Raw genomic sequence first — 9,583 nt, 5'->3', positions numbered from 1 at the left:
GAGGGATCGCGAGGATCTCGTAGTTTAAGGTCTGTGGTTAGATTTATTCTTAATTACTTTCTTGTAGTTGCGGATGCTTGCAAGGGGTATAATCACAAGTATGTATTAGTCCTAGGAAGGGCGGTACATTAGCATAGGTTCACCCACACAACACTTATCACAACAATGAAGATTATTTAGCCGTATGTAGCGAAAGCACTAGACTAAAATCCCATGTGTCCTCGAGAACGTTTGGTCATTATAAGTAAACAAACCGGCTTGTCCTTTGTGCTAAAAAGGATTGGGCCACTCGCTGCAATTATTTCTCTTGCATTTTACTTACTCGTACTTTATTCAACCGTTACATCAAAACCCCCGAATACTTGTCTGTGAGCATTTACAGTGAATCCTTCATCGAAACTGCTTGTCAACACCTTCTGCTCCTCGTTGGGATCGACATTCTTACTTATCGAAGATACTACGATACACCCCCTATACTTGTGGGTCATCAGAGCCGATCGAGGCTCGTATTTAATGTTTACGTGTCTACCATGCAGGAACAATCGAAACAATCTAACACCTTCCTGATCGGGTCTAGGTCAGGTGGCACGCCCAGGCAACCGCCAGGTCGTGGCTGGAAAATTTGCGGGACGACGCGAAGTGCCAAGGTCCACTAAGCGGCCTTGGGAGCTTCCCGGCTCTTCGTGTTGCTTAACCATTGCCCGTCGGTGGGTTTTGGCAGGTAACACATTCTGGCACGCCCAGTGGGACATCTTCTGCAACATCTACGTCAACACCGACATCCGAGATGGCAGAGGAACAGATCAAATACGAGGATCTCCCTGCAGAGCACAAGAAGAAATACGATGAGCTGAGGGCCATCTGTGAAGCCGAACTCATCGGCTCCTTGGGGAAGACCCGTTCACACAACATCAGGGTCAAAGTAGACATGCGTCCGTTTCCGGACGTCAACATGGTGGATTTCAGCCACTCCATAAGGGAGCCAGAGTTCTCCTTTGGTGTCAACATGGCAGGGCTTGCAGGCCGCCATGGCAAAGACGAAGCAGAGAGCAGCCACTCCCGTGGCAAGGTCAAAGAGGAGGCCGTTCCGCGCGACCGGCCCCAAGATGATGACAGACGGTACCTAACCGAGGAGGAGGTGAGAAGCATACGATATCAACGCCCACTCTCCGTGCATTTCCTCAACAAGTATGAACAGCAGTACGACCGACGTCGGCGCTACGACGAAGACGATGAAAGATATTGTCGGTCTGATGCAGAGGGCAGGAGGTATCGTCAGCACGACAGAAGCAACGACGGGTACGAGCGTCGCGCTAGAGGGAGGTCAAGGGAGCAAGGCAACATGGATAAGCACTGGAACTGCCCTTTTTTCAGACATTGCTGGGACTCAAGGATGAGCCGATTGCCAACAATCGAGAATTGCCCAGAATGCAAGCAGAGGAGGAAGACGAATGAAGTTTCAGTGTTCAAGCGTCTAGGACCTCTCCCACCTCAAAGTAAGCGAGCTGAGTCATCTCAAGACTCCGAGGAGTCAGATGGAGAAGAAGATAGGTATCACCGACCAAGGTGGTGCCCTGATGGACTCAGCCACTCTCAAAAGCGTAGGGTGCAGCGGCTGCGAAACTTGGAAGAAGCCGAGGCACAGTACTTGTACACGTTGAGGAAGGCACGGCCCGATCTGGCCGTGAAAATCCAGCAAACGCCAAAGACAAAGACGCGCCAGCCAAAGAAAATATGGCGCCCTAAACAGACGATAGCCGATGCACAGGCATCGGCTGATGCCGATGCAGAGGCATCGGCTGATACCAACATGGTATTCATACTCCCGTCGGAATTTCGCGTTCCATACGACGAGGAAGTATCGGTGGCTCAATTTGACTGCGGGCCGAGGCCGATCGTCTTCGAGAAGCCACAAGAGAGAAGCTACAGGCATTTGAAAGCCCTATACCTGAGAGGTTACATCAATGGGCACCCTGTCAGCAAGATGTTGGTTGACACGGGAGCGGCAGTCAACATAATGCCGTATTCCATGCTACGACGTTTGGGACACTCAAGTGATGATCTGATCAAGACCAACGTCACATTAAGCGATTTCAACGGCCAAGCGTCAGAAGCAAAAGGTGTGCTGAATGTAGACCTAATTGTAGGCCGAAAAACAATACCTACTTCGTTCTTCATCGTCGACAGCAAAAGCAATTATGCCGTCCTACTAGGAAGGGATTGGATTCATGCTAACTGTTGCATTCCATCCACAATGCACCAATGCATCATACAGTGGGATGGAGATGAGGTGGAAGTCGTTCAGGCAGATGACTCAATCGAGATATCATTAGCTGCCATGAGTTTTTGGGAAGCAGATAACCAAGAGCCGCTCTCTGGAATTAGTTTGGAAGGCTGTGAGCGCATCGAAGCTTCGAAAAATGGGGTGAGGCTGGTTTTATCCACCGGCCTGACAGAGTAGCAGGTCCAAGACATTGGACATACGTGGCAAGGCCGATCCCTGCGATCGGCCCCAAAAAAAATGGAAAGTGGAAACCTTATCTCGAGCACGCCACGTAGCTATAGTGGAAATCCGGGAAGTTGCAAACCATCATCAAACATTGCAACGAGAAAGGAGGCCGATTCCAGCAATCGGCCAAAATTATCCTCGACATACGTTTGGTCTGGATTCATTATTGATACAACCGATGCCTGAGGAGCCGATACCATCAATTACTTGACAGAATCGGCTCGGGGGGCACATAGAAGGATAGAACACGAGGATACAGAGTTTGAAGCAATTCAAGATATACTCTCTGATAAAGTATGGGGGCCGATACATAAGCGAATCGGCCGTAAGAAATTGAAATTTTTTAAGCACAGCCGATGCGCAGACATCGACTTAAGAATAAGAAAGCCGATGCATGGCCATCGACTCAGGGAACAAACTGTTATAAGCAGAAGCCCAATTGAGCAGTTATCGAGTTACGTGAAGAGGCTCTAATGAATAAACTCCTCAAGGGAGCTGTTGGTGACTCGAATCCTCTCTTCAAGGACCCCTAACTCCCATTGGCAAGTCTTCAAGTTCAGCGGTGCTGGCAAGGACGTCACTTTTGGCGTCCAGAGCTACCTTTGTCTCAGTGAAAGCCGCTGATATTTGTCTGCAAGACGGAGGATCACAGCCCTGGCCAACAACAAGAGCAACATGAACATGCAGATCAGGCTAGGATCATGAGAACAGCCAGTGATCACCATGTCTTGACAAAGGTAACGGCTTCATCAACATTCTCACCAGAAGCAACATCAGACTGCCAGAGATGAGGGGTCGATCTGAGTAGCAAGACGCAAGGGGGTTGCTGATCCTTCCAAGCCCGTTTAGTGCATCAGCTCTATGGGCGGTAACTCTACTGCTACATTGATAAAGCTGAAGAGGCTCGGGGGGCAGCCCGCCCTGAAATATCGATGGTCTGGAAAGCCGATTTGTTGGAATCGGCTGATGCAGCACCACAGTTGGGAAGCCGATGATGGCCCATTAGGCTGGTCCACTTTTATCCTCGCCTTGACTGAGGCTCGGGGGGCAGCTCGCCCTCAAGGTCTTGTTCTGCGGAGCCGATTTTGTCGGAATCGGCTCACTCTTCATCACAGCTCATTTGAAAGATGATGAATTATTGCAGAAGGGAACTGCCGGAGCTGAGGAGAGGAATTTGGAGGGGGAGCCAAGATCGTGGGTGGGCTCTGGACCAGTTTTGTTGCTGCAAAGAAATGAAACATCACAAAGATAGTGGTGGGCAAACAGTGCCTGTTCTGCAAAAGTGTTAGCTTCAGCAGTCGAGTTGATCCAGCGACAGTCCTAGGGATCTCCTGGAGGCAAAGAAGATCTAGGAGAGGATAATGCGGCAGAAGAATGTCTGGAATTTAAAGTTAGTAAGGAGATTGGACATTGTTTCAGGAGGTTTGCCGCTAAGTCTAACATACCATTCAGCTGGACCTGCATTTCCAAGATTTGGGGTTTGCATGATTGTGGCTTGGCCCTGTTCGGCTGGAAGTTTGGAAGCCCGGGTGGATTTATCTCGAAATTTATCACGAGAAACCGATGCGCTGCCATCGGCTCATTGAGCATGGACCAAATTGACAATCGGCAGAGTCAGTATAAGGGGGAATCGGCTAAATCGGCGTGAAGGAAATCGGCAAAATCAAATTGGGGAAATTCTCCATTGATAAACGAGATTTCTTACATAAAGAGCTGATTGCTCTCAAAAGGAAGCACTAAGGGGATACATTGCCCCGCCTACTATTACTGGCCCTATGCTATGATCCTATCTAGGGGCCGCTGCTGCCCTCGTCGTCATCGTCATCGCCGTCACCGCCGCTGTCGGCGCTGCTCCCTGCCGGCTCGTCGTCACTGCTCCAGCGGCCGCCGGCAGGACCCTCATTGTCCTCATCCTCTTCGTCAGCATCGTCGTCGTCGCTGTCAACGTCGCTGAGGTTCCCGGGCCAGAGGCAGTGGCGCTTGGCCGGTGGCTCATCGGAGGAGCTGTCATCCTCCTCCTCCTCCTCCTCCTCCTCCACCGCCTCCTCGGAGGAGGTGGCCCCGTCCCAGGGAAAGCGATCGTCCTCGCTTTCCTCCACCGCTTCAGCATTGGTGAGGAAGCGGAGGTCGCTCTCCCCGTCGGTCAGGGACTTATCGTCCTCGGACCAAACGGAGAAATCATGGCTGGGCTCATCCCCGGCCTCGATGGCGCGGCGGATGTTGGCCGCGTGGACCTCCGCTGGGTTCCACTTCGGCGTCGGCTCGCGGGAGGAGGAGGACTCGATGGAAAGACCCGATGAGGCAGAGGAAGAAGAAGACATGGTGGCTCAGGGAGGCTTTTTGGAGTGCCAATGCGAAGGGGATGAAGAGGAGAACTGTTCGATACGGTTAGATAAAAGGGGGTGCAGTGAAGATTTAATGCCATGACGGTTCTCGAGGACGTGAGGCCAAAACTGTCAAATCGTGCGGAGGGGTTGGGAAGGCAAGTCGTCATGATGAAACATACTGCGACGGTTCTGCTCTGCTACGACATGACCCTTCGAGGAAAAAAAAAACAGAGTGGTTTTGCAATTATCATTATCAAAACCAGGGGGGCATGTGTTATCACCCGATTTTGGCCAAATCAGGAGATGGGCCGTAAGTGAAGATGGGCTTTGAAGATTACACGTGGAGCATCTTTGAAGCGGCCTTGCGCTAGGAGTTTGGGCCAAATTGCCCATGTATCTGTAATATAGTAGATCGTATCGTGTTTAGAATTAACAGATAGAGTTTAGCCCGTGCACGTTTAGGTGCACGCCTCAATTAGAAAGTCCCTTGGACTATAAATATGTATCTAGGGTTATCGAGAAAGGAGGACAATCATCGTTCAAACAAACACAAATCAGGCGCATCGCCACCCCTTCCTTCGAGGGTTTCTCCCGGGTAAGCATCATGCTGCCTAGATCGCATCTCGCGATCTAGGCAGTATACGTTTATTCGTTTACCATGCGTTGCTCGTGCTGAAGCCTTGTTGATGGCGAGCAACGTAGTTATCATAGATGTGTTAGGGTTAGCATGGTCTTACCTCGCTATACGCTATCGTTCATGCAGCCCTTAGACGTCTAGCCGTCCTTACGCCTTTCTTAGGTGTAAGGGCGGCACCCCGCTTGATCATTATCTAGTAGATTTGATCTGTTATGATCGCTCCTTGTTCTTCAAGGATTAGTTTAATATCTGCATAGTTAGGCCTTGCAAACGGGTTGAAGGATCCGGTGGCGCGTAGGGTGCAGTCTACTGGCCCTAGATAGGATGTTCCGGGGATCAACTTCATGTTGGTTTTTAGGCCTTATCTAGGGTTGGTTTACTTGTACCGTGCGTAGCTGTTAGGCTCAATCACGAGCAGGATGTTCCGATTATGCGGTGAAAACCCCAGATCGTCGTAGGTCGTTTTAGCTATATTCCGATCAAGCAGGACCACCATGTGATCGTAGACCTCATACGAACCATGGGTGGATCGGCTCCTTGAGCCGATTCACGGGAAAGCCTGAGAGCCGATCGAGGCTCGTATTTAATGTTTACGTGTCTACCATGCAGGAACAATCGAAGCAATCTAACACCTTCCTGATCGGGTCTAGGTCAGGTGGCACGCCCAGGCAACCGCCAGGTCGTGGCTGGAAGATTTGCGGGACGACGCGAAGTGCCAAGGTCCACTAAGCGGCCTTGGGAGCTTCCCGGCTCTTCGTGTTGCTTAACCATTGCCCGTCGGTGGGTTTTGGCAGGTAACATCTGGATAGCGGTCTATGTACTTTGTCGTAATGCCCTGATTAAATCTCATAGTAATCATCATGATATGTATGCATCTCTATTTGTCAATTACCCAACTGTAATTTGTTCACCCAACATGCTATTTCTTATTGGAGAGACACCACTAGTGAACTGTGGACCCCGGTCCATTCTTTTACATCTGAAATACAATCAACTGCAAACTCTGTTCTCTGTTGTTTTCTACAAGCAAACATCATTCTCCACACCATACGTTTAATCCTTTGTTTACAGCAAGCCGGTGAGATTGACAACCTCACTGTTAAGTTGGGGCAAAGTATTGTGATTGTGTTGTGCAGATTCCACGTTGGCGCCGGAATCCCTGGTGTTGCGCCGCACTACACTCCTCCGCCAACAACCTTCACATGGCCTTCATCTCCTACTGGTTCGATAACCTTGGTTTCATACTGAGGGAAAACTTGCTGCTGTACGCATCACACCTTCCTCTTGGGGTTCCCAACGGACGTGTGCTTCACGCGTTATCACTTTCCTAAATGGAGAGTTGGACGAGGAAATTTACATGGAACAACCTGATGGTTTCGTACTAGAAGGTCAAGAAAGAAAGGTGTGTAAATTAAAGAAATATTTGTATGATCTCAAACAAGCACCCAAACAATGGCATGAGAAGTTTGAAAGAACTTTGACATCTATGGGCTTTGTTGTTAATGAAGCCGACAAATGTGTGTATTACCGCCATGGTGGGGGTGAGGGAGTTGTCCTATGCTTGTATGTGGATGACATACTAATTTTTAGGACAAGTCTCAAAGTGATTGAGGAGGTAAAAACCTTCTTATCTCGGTGTTTCGAGATGAAAGATCTTGGAGAAGCTGATGTTATATTGAACATCAAGTTATTGAGAGATGAGAATAATGAGATTACACTTGTGCAATCTCATTATGTTGAGAAGGTGTTGAGCAGATTTGGCTATGCCGATTGCAAATCTTCTTTCACACCTTATGATCATAGTGTCTTGCTTCGAAAGAATGAAAAGGCAACTAAATATCAATTGAGATACTCTCAAATCATTGGTTCACTCATGTATTTAGCTTGCGCTACGAGGCCTGATATCTCGTTTGATGTATGCAAACTCAGCCGGTTTGTGGCCAACCCGGGAGATGATCATTGGCATGCTCTTGAGAGAGTGATGTGATATCTAAAGGGAACCATGAGTTATGGAATTCATTATACCGGGTATTGATACGTCTCCAACGTACCTATAATTTCTGATGTTCCATGCTTGTTTTATGACAATACTTACATGTTTTGCTTGCACTTTATAATGTTTTTATGCGTTTTCCGGAACTAACCTATTAACAAGATGCCGAAGTGCCAGTTGCTGTTTTCTGTTGTTTTTGGTTACAGAAAGGCTGTTCGGGCAATATTCTCGGAATTTGACAAAACGAAGACCCATGACCTTATTTTTCCCGGAACCTTCCAGAAAGTCAGAGGGGGACCAGAGGGGTGCCCTGGGGGGCCCACACAATAGGGCCACGCGGGCTCCACCCTGGTCGCGCCGGCCTATGAGGGGGAGGCCCCAGGCACCCTCCGACTCCGACTCTTCGCCTATTTAAGCCCTGGTGACCTAAAACCTCGATACCGATTGACGAAACTCCAGAAAGACTCCAGGGGCGCCGCCACCATCGCGAAACTCCAATTCGGGGGACAGAAGTCTCTGTTCCGGCACCCTGTCGGGACGGGGAAGTGCCATTGGAAGCCATCTCCATCAACGCCACCGCCTCCATCATGCTCCGTGAGTAGTTCCACCATGGACTACGGGTTCTAGCTGTAGCTAGTTGGTATTCTCTCCCCTATGTACTTCAATACAATGATCTCATGAGCTGCCTTACATGATTGAGATTCATCTGATGTAAACGGTGTTGTGTTTGTTGGGATCCGATGGATTGTTACGTTATGATTAGTCTATCTATAAAGCTTGTGAAGTTATTGTTGCTGCAATCTTGTTGTGTTTAATGCTTGTCACTAGGGCCCGAGTGGCATGATCTTAGATTTAAGCTCTATAATTATTGCTTAGATTGTATCTCCAAGTTGTATGCACATGTCTATGTCCGGAACCAAAGGCCCCAAAGTGACAGAAATTGGGACAACTGGAGGGGAAGGGTTAGATATGAGGATCACATGTTTTCACGGAGTGTTAATGCTTTGCTCCGGTGCTCTATTAAAAGGAGTGCCTTAATTTCCAGTATATTCCCTAGAGGCCCGGCTGCCACCGGCTGGTAGGACAAAAGATGTTGTACAAGTTTCTCATTGCGAACACGTATGACTATATATGGGAAACATGCCTACATGATTAATGATCTTGATGTTCTGTCTTAATGCTATTTCAATCCTATCAATTGCCCAACTGTAATTTGTTCACCCAACACTTGTTATTGGAGAGTTGCCACTAGTGTAGATAGCTGGGAATCCCGGTCCATCTCTCATCATCATATACTCGTTCTCTATGTCATTGGAAGTAGTATCAACTATTTTATGATGCCATTGCTCTCATATTACTGCTACTGCTGCTGTGTTACTATTACTACTGCTCTCATATTACTGCTGCTTTCACATCACCCCTGTTACTAGTGCTTTTCCGAGTGTTCGCTGAATTGACAACTCAGTTGTTAAGGCTTATAAGTATTCTTTACCTCCCCTTGTGTCGAATCAATAAATTTGGGTTTTACTTCACTCGAAGACTGTTGCGATCCCCTATACTTGTGGGTTATCAGGTATCCAAGAGGACTTGAAGGGTATAGTGATTCCAATTGGATTTCAGATGCTAAGATGAAGGCCACAAGTGGATATGTTTTCACTTTTGGTGGTGGCGCTGTTTCCTGAAAGTCTTGCAAGCAGACCATCTTAACGAGGTCAACTATGGAAGCAGAACTCATAACATTAGATACAGCTACTGTCGGAGCGGAATGGCTTTGTGAGCTCTTGATGGACTTGCCTATGGTTGAAAAACCAATACCGGTCATCCTCATGAACTGTGATAATTAAAGTGAAAAGTTCTAAGAATAATATGAAAAGTTCCAAACATATCAAGAGGAGATTGAAGTCTGTCAGAAAACTGAAAAATTCCGGAGTGATAGCATTGGATTATGTCCAAAGTGCTAAAAATCTGGCAGATTCTTTCACAAAAGGACTATCAAGAAACATGATAGAACTTGCATCGAGGGAGATGGGTTTGAGACCCACTTGAGTTGCCGAGGGGGTAACCCAACCTATGTGATCGGAAATTCCGTGAACTAGGACCTGGGAAAACAAACCGGA

This window comes from Lolium rigidum, chromosome 5, assembly GCF_022539505.1.
Source record: "Lolium rigidum isolate FL_2022 chromosome 5, APGP_CSIRO_Lrig_0.1, whole genome shotgun sequence".
Classification (NCBI taxonomy): Eukaryota; Viridiplantae; Streptophyta; class Magnoliopsida; order Poales; family Poaceae; genus Lolium; species Lolium rigidum.
The sequence above is the reverse complement of the archived record's forward strand: the minus strand, read 5'-3'. Positions refer to the sequence as shown.